Below are 12,150 nucleotides of genomic sequence, written 5' to 3'. Positions count from 1 at the left end.
ATCAAGTTCACACATAACAATATTAACCTTAAATGTAAATGGACTAAATGGTCCAATTAAAAGACTCAGACTGGCAAATTGGATAAAGAGTCAAGACCCATCAGTTTGCTGTATTCAGGAGACCCATCTCACATGCAGAGACACACATAGGCTCAAAATAAAGGGATGGAGGAAGGTCTACCAAGCAAATGGAGAGCAAAAAAAAGCAGGAGTTGCAATCCTAGTCTCTGATAAAACAGACTTTAAACCATCGAAGATCAAAAGAGACAAAAAAGGCCATTACATAATGGTAAAGGGATCAATTCAACAGGAAGAGCTAACTATCCTAAATATATATGCACCCAATACAGGAGCACCCAGATTCATAAAGCAAGTCCTTAGAGACTTACAAAGAGACTTAGACTCCCATACAGTGATAATGGGAGACTTCAACTCCCCACTGTCAACATTAGACAGATCAACGAGATAGATAGTTAACAAGGATATCCAGGAATTGAACTCAGCTCTGCACCAAGCGGACCTAATAGACATCTACAGAACTCTCCACCCCAAATCAACAGAATATACATTCTTCTCAGCACCACATCGCTCTTAGGGTCATTGTGAGGATTCCATGAGTTAATCCAGTCGAAGGCTTTAGAATAGTGCCTGACATACAATAAGTGCTCAAGAAATGGAGGTAATTATTATTGCTATGATTCATTTCCATAATAATTTGCAATTTTTTCTTCTTTTCTGCTGATTGACTTTGTCCAACTCCCATCATAATTATGCAAACTCTTTGGGTCATTTTTATGGAAATAGACTGGAAATGGAGTGGTTAAGTTATAGGCTTTCTAGTCAAATAGAGTCAAGTTGAAGTTCCCAAGGCAGTATTTAAGAGCCATATCTTCTTGACTTACTTTCTCCAAGCCTCAGTTTCTTAATCTACAAAATAAGAAGGATGAAAAATCATTCTACTGTAAAAACATATGCACACGTATGTTTATTGCAGCACTATTCACAATAGCAAAGACTTGGAACCAACTCAAATGCCCATAATGATAACCTGGATAAAGAAAATTTGGCACATATACACCATGGAATACTATGCAGCCATAAAAGGATGAGTTCATGTCCTTTGCAGGGACATAGATGAAGCTGGAAACCATCATTCTCAGCAAACTAACACAAGAACAGTAAACCAAACACCGCATGTTCTCACTCATAAGTGGGAGGTGAACAATGAGAACACATGGACACAGAGAGGGGAACATCACACACCGGGGCCTGTTGGCGGGTGGGGGGTGGGGAGGGATAGCATTAGGAGAAACACCTAATGTAGATAACAGGTTGATGGGTGCAGCAAACCACCTGGCACGTGTATACCTATGTAACAAACCTGCACATTCTGCACATGTATCCCAGAACTTAAAGTATAATAAAATAATTTTTAAAAAGGATGATAATAATAGTTGCCTCTTAACACTTTAAGAGTATTAAATGGGACAATACTTGCACAATATCTGACAAGCATATAAAGATTTTAAAAAATATTATGTATTGGTATTATTTTTGCTGCCCCAAATATACAAAACAGTGCTTGTATTCTCAAAAGTGCTTCTAGAAGCTTGTCAAGTTTCCAGGGCTCTAATGTCATGTCAATATTCCACCAGAAAAGAGGAAAAAATCCACAGAAATAGAAAGGTGCTGGATGCTGTGACTTTACTAGGACCCTTTGCCAAATAATGAAGTGAAATTGAGAGGATTGAGTCTTGCTCAACATAGATTTAATTCAAGTTAGAAAACTCAAATTTCTTTTTAAAAATTGAAATCGTATATTTTTAAGATGCGCAGTGTGAGGTTTTGATATACATATACATAGTGAGTTGATTTTAAAATCAAGATAATTAATATATGCATTTCTTCACATAGTTACCTTTTTTGTGGGTAGTGAGAACACTTAAGATCTACTCTCTTAGCAAATTTCAAGTATACAATACAGTATTATAAACTAGAGTCCCCATGTTATACATTAGGTCTCTAGAACTTTTTCATCCTGCATAACTGAAACTTTGTATCTTTTGACCAACATCTCTCCATTTCCCTTACCCCTTTGTCCCCAAGAACTGCTACTCTACTCTGCCTCTATCAATTCAACTCTTTTAGATTCCCCATGTAAGTGAGATCATCTAATATTTTTCCTTCTGTGCTTGACTTATTTCATTTAACATAATGTTCTCCAAGTTCATCTATGTTGTCACAAATGACAGGATTTCCTTCCTCTTAAAGGCTAAATAGTATTCCAATATATACATACATATATACGCATGTATGTATACATACATATGCATATATAAAAATATGTATATATGTGCATATATATGTATGTGTATATATGTGTAAATATCACACAATTTATTTAACTGTAAATAGGCAATTAGGTTTTTTCTGTATCCTGGTTATTGTGAATAATGCTGTCATGAACATGGGAGTGTAGGTATCTCTTTGAGATGCTGATTTTATTTTCTTGGATATATACCAGTAGGGGAATTGCTGGATTATATTGAAGGTTTATTTTTAATTCTTTGAAGAACCTCCATTTTGGAAAACTCAAATTTCTGAGCAGACTGATCCTGGACTCAACGTGGGGAATACTTTGAAAGGTTAGGAACTAAAGCCCTATTCTTCTGTCCTAAACCAAAAAGTTAAGTGTAGGGTGAGGTAGCTTGTAGGGAAGAAATAGTTACTTGTGCTGGTTGCTTCTTATGGGGGATGTGGCATTTGCATATGGTAAAATACTCAAATCTCACATTTAAAAAATGTGTATTTCTTTCCCCAAACTAAAAATGGATAGGAGTTACATCTGTAAATGAAAAAAAAACTGTCTAAATATTATAATTGTGTTGTTAAAGAGTTGAAAATGATTTCAATCACATTTGCCATTCTCATCCAGCAGTAACGAGTGGTCCCTATTAATAATTGAATAAAGAGAAAATAACTCAACACTGGAAACTTTTACCCCAAAGCCAGCATGAAACCTGAAAAACTGAAGAACTTGGATCATGGAAGCATAAAAAACATCAACAGTCTTGCAAATATCTTATTTGCCATGTAGATTTGTTTTGACATCTCCCTTCCAATGCCTATCACTCCTAACAGTCAGAATCAGATGGTATTTGAGTTGCAGGAAAAAGTACTAAAGTAACTTCCTCCCACAAGATGACAGCCCCATCTTTTTCTCTCGACCTCATGCTTAGAAATTACTCAGAGTAGAGAGTAGGACGCCATGGTTAATTATTATTAGCAGTAAAATAAAAGAGAAAAGCAAGCAAGATCAAATAAGAGATGAAAGGGAAAGTGCATGTCAAAAGAAAAAGGAAGAGAAGTTGGAAAGAACAGGAGGAAGCTGTATTATTAAAGTGGGGAAAATAAATTACATGGCAGCAAAAAAGAAACAAAAAGAAAACTTCAGAGTCCAATGCAGAAATGGCTAGCTGACCAATGAAGATTTATCCTCCTCTCTTTCCACAGTGTAGAGTTCCTTCTAGGAAGCAATTGCTCAGCCAGAGAGACAATCTCTCTCTCTCAGTCTCTCTCTCTCTCTCTCTCTCTCTCCCCCTCTCTCCTTTCCCTCTCTTCATCTTCTGGCTGGATAATGCCAGGATAACCCTGATGACAGAAGACGTAGAGCCATAACATGAAAGAAATCTGGATCCCTGAATCCCTTTTCAGAGGAATATCCAGATTAGACTTTTTGTGAGTAAGAAATAAACTTTTAGATGTTAAGCCATTGAGCTTTTGGGGATTGTTTGTTATGGCAGTGAGCATTACTTTCCCTGCCTAATACAGAAGTTGATATCAAAAGGGAGCTCTAGAAGTAGATGCTTGTCCTTTTTATCTTTGCTCAAAAACCAGTTAATTATTTCCTGGTAGCCTCTTATTGTTTTATTGTGTTCCCAAAAGCAGTCAATAGCAACCAACACATGTTATTTTTCACCTACAAGCTCAAGAGTCATGTGGTCTTTCAGGTTACCAAACGCAACAATGTTGCCAAGTGTTTTTCCACTCCATGTAATGGATCTCCAGCCTTCCAGCCTATTACATCTGTTTCTAGAAACACTACTAGACTATGAAGTCTATGCCACATATTTTAGAATTTTGTTACAGGACACAGCATTTAGTATCAAATATAACCATCAGATTTAATTTAAAAAAATAGAAGCCTGATAAGATGCAATGTATTCATCATACCATTTCCTCCCTCTGGGCACAGAGGAAGACCATAGTCTCACCCTTCTTTACAATTTAATTGGGGCCTTGAGACTAGTTCTTTTTTTTTTTTTTTTTTTTAATGGAATGTGAGTAGAAGTACTGTGTCACCTTTATTCTAGGATGCCTTCTCTATGTACTGTCTTCCTCTTCCACAGAGATCTTAGGTACAAGATGGGAAACCAATCAGCCTATGTCCCGAACAAAGAATAACCTTATCTTGTTATTCTGTTCAGAGTTGGGAGGGTGTTTATGACTGAAATATATCTATCCCATTCTGACTAATATTCTCTAAGTATTTTAGTCCTTTAAGAAGGAATACAACATATGGAATTAGAGGTTTTATGAAATCACTGGGAGGGCTGGGAGTGAAGGTCAACCTCCAGGAAATATGAAGTGTTGGAATCCTTGGAAAGCCAAGTTGCCACCAATGGTCTTAGCTGCCTACAGCACTGAAGTGGATGATTCTCAGAAGATTGCTCAGAAGCTGACACATAGCCCCATGTCTGCTATCTGCAATGCGTAACAAACCCCCTTGTAGCTACTGAAAAATGTCTTTTTCTCTTCCATTTTCTAGTGATTGCAAGAGCACCTCTCAATGGAAGATTATACCAAGAACTCCATGGGCAAGAGAGCCTGGGAAATGTAGTTTCCAGGCTTTCAGTCCTTGTGATATGGGAGGAGCTTAGGGTCAGAGATGGTACTTACTGAGTCTCAGCAACAACAACAAAAAATGTCTGGCACACGTGGTCCTTATCCTTCTTATGGGAAATTCAGGAGTCATACTTCCATAACCCATCACTCTGGAAAGCTCCTTGAGGACAGATCTTACAATTCTCCATCCTCAGTGCCAGACAATACCAGACAATAAATCATTTTGAATTGATTTGAATAAAATGGCAATAGAGTCAATAGAAAATAAGATTTTCCCACGTGTTGAAGCTAGATTTCAAGAACTTTGTCCATCAAATCTGATAGTTCTTCTTAATGACTGCCCTAAATTCTGTTTAAGCCATTTTGCTCCCTAGCCTGCTTAGAGTGACCATGAAGGGCTGCTTGCCCAACAGGTGACCCTGAGCTTCCTCTGGATCCTGTTTGTACAGACAAATAAAAAAAATTTGATGATGGTTGGTTTATTGGATCTATGGAGACTGTCAATCATATCTTTTTTGTTGTAAACTGCATTGTGAATTTGATTGTGTAGAGTTAGTCAAAGCACTTCTATATTTTATTCCATGTGCCGTCTGCCAATGCCTACAAACCTGCCTGTGGCTACTGAAAAATGTCTTTTCCTCTTCCATCTTCCAGTGATTGCAAGAGCACCTCTTTTGAACACATTTGGGCTCTGACAAAATTGGAATCTCTTTGGGAATGGGGAGTTTGTGTATTCATGTTGGGGCAGGGTGGGGAGTATTCTGTAACTGAGAAGGAGGTAGGGTGGGTTTGTACACTGAAAAAGACTTATTCTGCCATAAGAAATGGATACTCAGAAAAGAGAGGACCAGACTCTGATGTGGTTTCATCTAAAAAGGCACAAAGTTAAAACACCAAGGAAGATTAAATACATCCTCTTGATGTTTATTTTCCTCACCAAAAAACAAAAAAGAAAAACGAAAAGCAATTGTGCTTGTGGTAAGAATGATGGTAGAGTGACTCAGACTTATTTGCAATCATCAAAACAATGAAAGATGTGGATCAGGTCATTAACTGATCTCTTATCATTATGAAATGGTGACCATACCCAGCTGAAGAGCTCTGTGTGCATAATCGCACAATTATGGGGGATGTGATGAGGTAAGAGCTGCTAGTGTTCAACATTTAGCCTCTTGTTTCCATTCCCACCCACCCTGATCTCTGGCTATATTTAGTTGCTTTACACAGTATTACCTAGCCCAAAGTCTCTTCCACAAAATTAAAGGAAGAGAGAGAAGAGTGAGAGTCTTCATAGAAAGATCAGGCTCCCCAAAGTCTGTTTTCCCTGGTTCCCCATGTTCCTTCTTGGTTAATATGTTTTCTTCTCCTTTGTACCTAGGATCATGGCTGAAATGCAATGGTGAGTTTACTTTGTGGAAAGGGAAGTAGGGCACTGAGCAATCATCTGATGAATACGGTCAAGATGGTTAGTGAATTTGGAAAATTCCACTCTCAAAAAAATTACTTTCTCTATTCTGTAGCAGATTTCCTCTTGGCCTTAATTACCCACAGAGTTGTCCAATTTTCTGATAGTCTTGACTGTTGTTGACATCACCTAAATAATTTATTTAATGGATTTCACTGGGTTCTTTTGGGAACCCTTTATTCTAAGTGGCTTTCTTTTATCAATCCATTTACTTATTCAATAAACATTTAACACTGTTTCAGTTATCCATAGCTGTGTAATAAGCTACCCTAAATCTAGTGACTTAATGAAACAATTTATTACTATCGCTCATGGTTCTTGGGACTGATAGACTCCTGTGGTTGGTTCTTGTCTCTCATTTGGTTGTAGTCAGATTGTAGCTGAGACGGGAGCCATCTAAATATTTCTTCACTCATACGTCTGGCATTTGGCTAGTCAGGAATCTCTCTCTCTCTCTCTCTCTCTCTCTCTCTCTCTCTCCACATGGTTAGCAACTTTCTGGTCTCTTGGTAATCAGGCTTCTTCTCTTGTGACAGACTTGCTCAAAGCAAGTGTTCCAAGAAATCCAGGTGGAAGTTGCAAAAATTCTTAAACCTAGCCTTGCAAGTCATACAGATCACTTCTTCCCTCTTGTATATGCCAAAGCAATCATGGGAGAACCCAGGATCCAGCAGTTGGACAAATAGATTCGGTATCACAAGAGGGGAATAATTTGTGTATTCAACTAGGGAAAGAATTGATGTGTTCATCTTGAGAAGCTGCCATAAGCACCCACTGTGTGGCAGACACTATGCTATGTGCTGGTGCAACATGTTGACAAAACAGGCACGCTCCCCTTGGTTTATGGAGGTTAAAATCTAGTTTAATTAGCTTTGACTTGACAGTTTTCACAATCAACTGCTGTGCAATATATTTCAATATTAAGTCTAGTTATGAAATATGCAAAACATCTATTCTGGTCATTTGTGGTTTGGTCATTTTGACTTTTTCAATAACCAAACTGAATGAAATTTGTGGGTATCTGATCCATAACTTGATGATCACCTTGATGAGCTGATTCATTCATGAATTCTTTTTTTAATGCATTCTTTAAAACACAGTCTGAGCAAAACTGGGGTGTTCACCTCTTGCTTAACAAGCATGTTGAGTTCCTGATATGCATGGGGGCTGAAACTGAATTCGTTGACTCATAATAGGGAATATAAAAGAAATTGAAAAGTCAGATTTTGCCCCGGATAAGCTTCCATTCTTGTTAGCAGTTTGGGTAATATGCAGGTGGAGAAGCTTGTGACAATGACAAAGAAAAAAGTGAACCCAGACAGTGCATGATAAACTAGACAGGTGGTATCAGTTTCCCTCTGAGAATTATCTTTTGGAGAGAAATAATTGATTATTTGCCTCCACTTTCTTCTCTCTTGTGCCATAAACACAAAGTGATCTAAGTTTGTTAAGTAAAAGGAGATTTCAGGACAGGAATGTTGACAGAACAATTGGTGGTGTTCAGCAAATCTCAGGTCTTATCGTTTCTGGCATAGTTTATGTCCATTCAGTGGTACAACTTTGAGGGGCCAGGGGAGGAGGCTCACGATGACACAAGAGAAACCTCGACATTTCAGAAACAAAGGTCGAAGCTTGAACAGGTCCAAGAGCATGCACAATTCTTGTGCACACATGTCAAGTTCCCTGACATGAGGTTAGTATTATTTTGTGTCTTCTTATGTTGGTATCTTTATGTTGTCTTACATAGCATAAGAGGAAATTATGGGATATTTTAAGCAAAACAACAACAACAATATGAATGTTGCCTTACTTACCTGGATGTTTCAAGCAAAACTAAAATTTGGCTTGTCATATCAATTGTCCTTTATCAATCCATTAACTTTAATTTCATAGCTCATACTCTGTCCGTATGGGTCCTTTTCCCACATTAGTGAAACCTGTGTCCTCAGGGTGTGATTTGCTACATTAAACTTCTTTCCATTTATCATGCCAATTTATTTTTCTGAAATGTTTGCCCCCGTTTTTCTCTGGAAATTTATAATAATCAGATTTTAATTATATGCCACTCTTTTCTGCCAACACATAGATGTTTGATATGTTTTATGCTATATTATTTTGTGCCTGCTGATAAATCAGTTTATAATTTTTCATGAGTATGCAATTTGCCCAACTGGATGGTAAACTGAATGGCAGGAGCTTCTCCATACATACAAATTTACATGTATGTGTTTACATATATATGTGTATGTGTAGTATATGTACCCATACATACATAAGAGACATTCTCAACAGCTGATCAGCTGTTTCCACTCTCCACTTTCCTTTTGTTTTTATAAGTTAGAGTTAAGTAGACTATTTTGCGGTTACCTGGTGAATTGGATCAATGCATATGTTTGATGGATAATTCAGACTTCTAAAAAAATTTTCAACTTCATATCCACTAAGATGAAAATAATTTAGAGTATTGCTCATCTTTTCCCCTGGGAAAAATTATTTTCATAAATTCATGAAAAATGTAAGTACTTCAGCTATGCAAGTGCTTGTGATTGATTATTTGGGACAAAAATGATTTTTTTATTGAATTAATAAAAGTCTTTATCTAACTCGTCAACTCAGAAAAATTTCCTACCCAACATGTTAACCTTACCTTTTCTAACCAATTTGCTGTTCTTAAAACCTTTTTGTTTACTAAGTTTGCTTAAAACCTTTGTATTTACTAGGTTTGCTGCTGCCACTTTATATGCAGTATGTACATTGATGGGGAGCTTCCCAACTTGTCCAAGATCAGGGCCACCAGGAAACATTTTCAATCCTACAAATATCTTGAATTATTTTGGCATCCCTGACATTATATGAAAAGAAAATAAAGTTTTCTTCTCATAATTAGACATACACTTAAAATGCAGATACTGCTGGAAGCCTCACTATAATGATGGGTCCTTTTTCACAGAAGATGATAATGACTAATAGCAGATATTTTCTTGAAAACAGGTTTTTGATTAGGCCAAAGTGGTGATTGGATTTGGGAGAATGACAGTTCACTGCATTTCTTAAAGCAGTGGGCTCAGATTTAGGGTATCCAACCTCATGAACGTTCCAAAATGATCCATTGGTGTACAGAAAGAATATATTTAACCTTCTATTTATTTCAATGTTTTGTTTCATCTTAAATTTAGATTTTTTTTTTTTGGTGCATGTGTTTTTGATGCATAGAATAGAGTAATACATATGTAATTTATAAATAAAAATGCATAGCATGGACATGCTCGAAAATTTTTACGATATGTGATCTAAAAATTTAGAAACCACTGCTTTCCAAACGTGAACTGAACATGAATAAGGTCCTCGTGATGCTCTGGGGAGGAACGGGAAATGGTTACGGAACAAGTGTTTGTAATCTCGGAATTCTGACTCTGGTTACTACTGGTTCCAGTTATTTGATCAATAGGGAGTTCACTAACTCTTACTCTGACGCCAGGACAGTCCCTTTTAAGATGTGAAGAAATTGCTCAATGTTAGGATGTTGACCGAAGAAAGTAGATTTCAATCATGCTTTTTTTTTTTTTTTTCATTTTGTTTTCTCAAGGGTCCCATGGGAACAGAAAGTTTTGAGGGAGTTTACTGTTTGTGCAAGATGACTGGTTGGGTAAAGAAGTCCAAAGTTTTTTATCTGCAGAACAAATAAAGCCTGGGCAAAGGTAACTGAAATGAACGTCTCCCACCTTGTCCCTCTTGCATGTCTAAGGTGATGTTTGTGCCGATGGTTGCACAATGGAGAACCTAATCTATGCACGTCAAATGGAGAGGAGGTGCATTTTAGAGTCCTCATGATTAAAAAGAGTCAGTGACCTTTATTCTTCTTAGTTTGACAGGTAATTATTGGATGACGATGCCTATATAAAAATCGTTTAAAAAATGAAAAATCTATTTTTTGTGAATTATTGCCAAATACCCAGGTATTGTCAGACAGCCTCTGGGTGGCTGAGTTAGAGTTTTTCCTCTTTCTCCAAAGATAGACACACACAGCTCTAAGGAAGTATTAAAATAAATTTATAAATTCATGGTTACTCTGGACATTTGTTGTTGCTGGTTAACGACAATAAGGACAACTGGATTGTCTTTATGATTACTCCACAGCAATTACTAAAAAAAATTCTGAATAAACAAACTTTCTGAAAATGTGAATCACAGTGTGAGGCTCAGCTTGTTTTAAAAGATAAATTTCTATGCATAAATATTGACAAGAGAGTGGGATATGACTGAATCGTTGAGGTTAAGCATTTGTTATGGGGAAAAAAATTAAAATGCTTTGGAGCTCAGCGATCCTTACTGACCAGATATTTACTTAACCATTCTTTTCGTCTTAACTCTTTGTTATTGTTGTTTCTGTTGGAACTTGGGTTTATAAGGCTCATTAAAGGGACATTTTATATGGGATAGTCACAAAGTATGATAACGAATGAGCCAGCAGTCAATTATGGATAGAAACTAAGTAAATTACAGAGCTGATTTTTCATTTTTAAATTAGTTGCTATAGAGTTTTACAAACTTTCCCCAAGACATTTATCATCCAATAATTTTTCCTCAAGGAAATATCTAGAAAAGGGTTTAGATATTAAGAACAAAATGGTAAATGTGAAACCCTCTGCCTGTTTTGGATATTTGAAAAAAAATCCTAATGGGACTGAAATTGTGAGGTGGGAAATTCACAGGGAATTGTCTTTGTCTACGTGAGTATGTATGGATATATGTATAATATAGAACAGGGGTCCCCAACCCCTGGTCTGTGACCTGGTAGGATCTGGGCCACGGAGCAGGTGGGGAGTGGTGGGCCAGCAAGCGAAGCTTCACCTGTATTTTCAGCTGCTCCCCATCACTCGCGTTACTGCCTGAGCTCTACCTCCTATCAGATCAGTGGTGGCATTAGATTCTCATAGGAGCTCAAACCCTATCATGAACTGCATATGTGAAGGATCTAAGTTGCATGCTCCTTATGAGAATCTAATGCCTGATGATCCATCACTGTCTCCCATCATCTCCAGATGGGACCGTCTAGTTGCAGGAAAACAAGTTCAGGCTCCCACCAATTCTAATTATGGTGAGTTGTACAATTATTTCATTACATATTACAATGTAACAATAATAAAGTGCACAATAACTCTAATGTGCTTGAATCATCCTGAAACCATCCCCCAACCCTGGTCTGTGGAAAAATTGTCTTCTACGAAACCAGTCTCTGGTGCCAAAAAGGTTGGGGATTGCTGGTATAGATAACAACTAAAACTAATGTCCAGATTATCTGAATAATCACAACATTTACTGGCATAATTGTTTAAAATTTGAAGGAAAAACTGAAATTTTCCAGTATGGACAATATAAATTACGGTTTCTAAGCTTAAACCTGCTATGACCTGTGGCTTGGAATTTGGTGTGAGCAGCTATTCAAGTAGAATAACTAATTGTGGTAAAAACTTAGTTTAATTATTTGGAAGCACTTCTACCCTAGACTGTGAGCCACTGAACCAACCTGTAAATGGGGATGAACTCTTTCAGGGTCCAGGGTAGACTACGATCTTTCTGAGATTACAAATGTGTAGTTTTTCCTGAAGAAACACACACACACACACACACGCACACGCACACACGCACACATACACAGACACACGCACCTTTGGAGTTTCCATCAAGCTCTAGGATTCTACCAGCCACACACCCAGGGTTTGAAACATTGTGTGTGTGAATAATCTGCCCTGCCCTAAAAGGAGCTACTCTGAGGAAGG

General features: G+C 37.3%; 1 long non-coding RNA gene across 1 annotated transcript in view; it reads left to right on the top strand.

Moving 5' to 3' along the window:
- Positions 1–12,150, top strand: part of LOC105551027 — a 182,667-nt gene that overhangs the window by 27,650 nt on the left and 142,867 nt on the right. The gene's annotated exons all lie outside the window — the stretch shown is intronic.

The sequence above is a fragment of the Mandrillus leucophaeus genome, unplaced genomic scaffold (genome assembly GCF_000951045.1).
Source record: "Mandrillus leucophaeus isolate KB7577 unplaced genomic scaffold, Mleu.le_1.0 Scaffold503, whole genome shotgun sequence".
Lineage (NCBI taxonomy): Eukaryota > Metazoa > Chordata > Mammalia > Primates > Cercopithecidae > Mandrillus > Mandrillus leucophaeus.
Note: the sequence above shows the minus strand (reverse complement) of the source record. Positions and strands in the feature narration are given on the sequence as shown.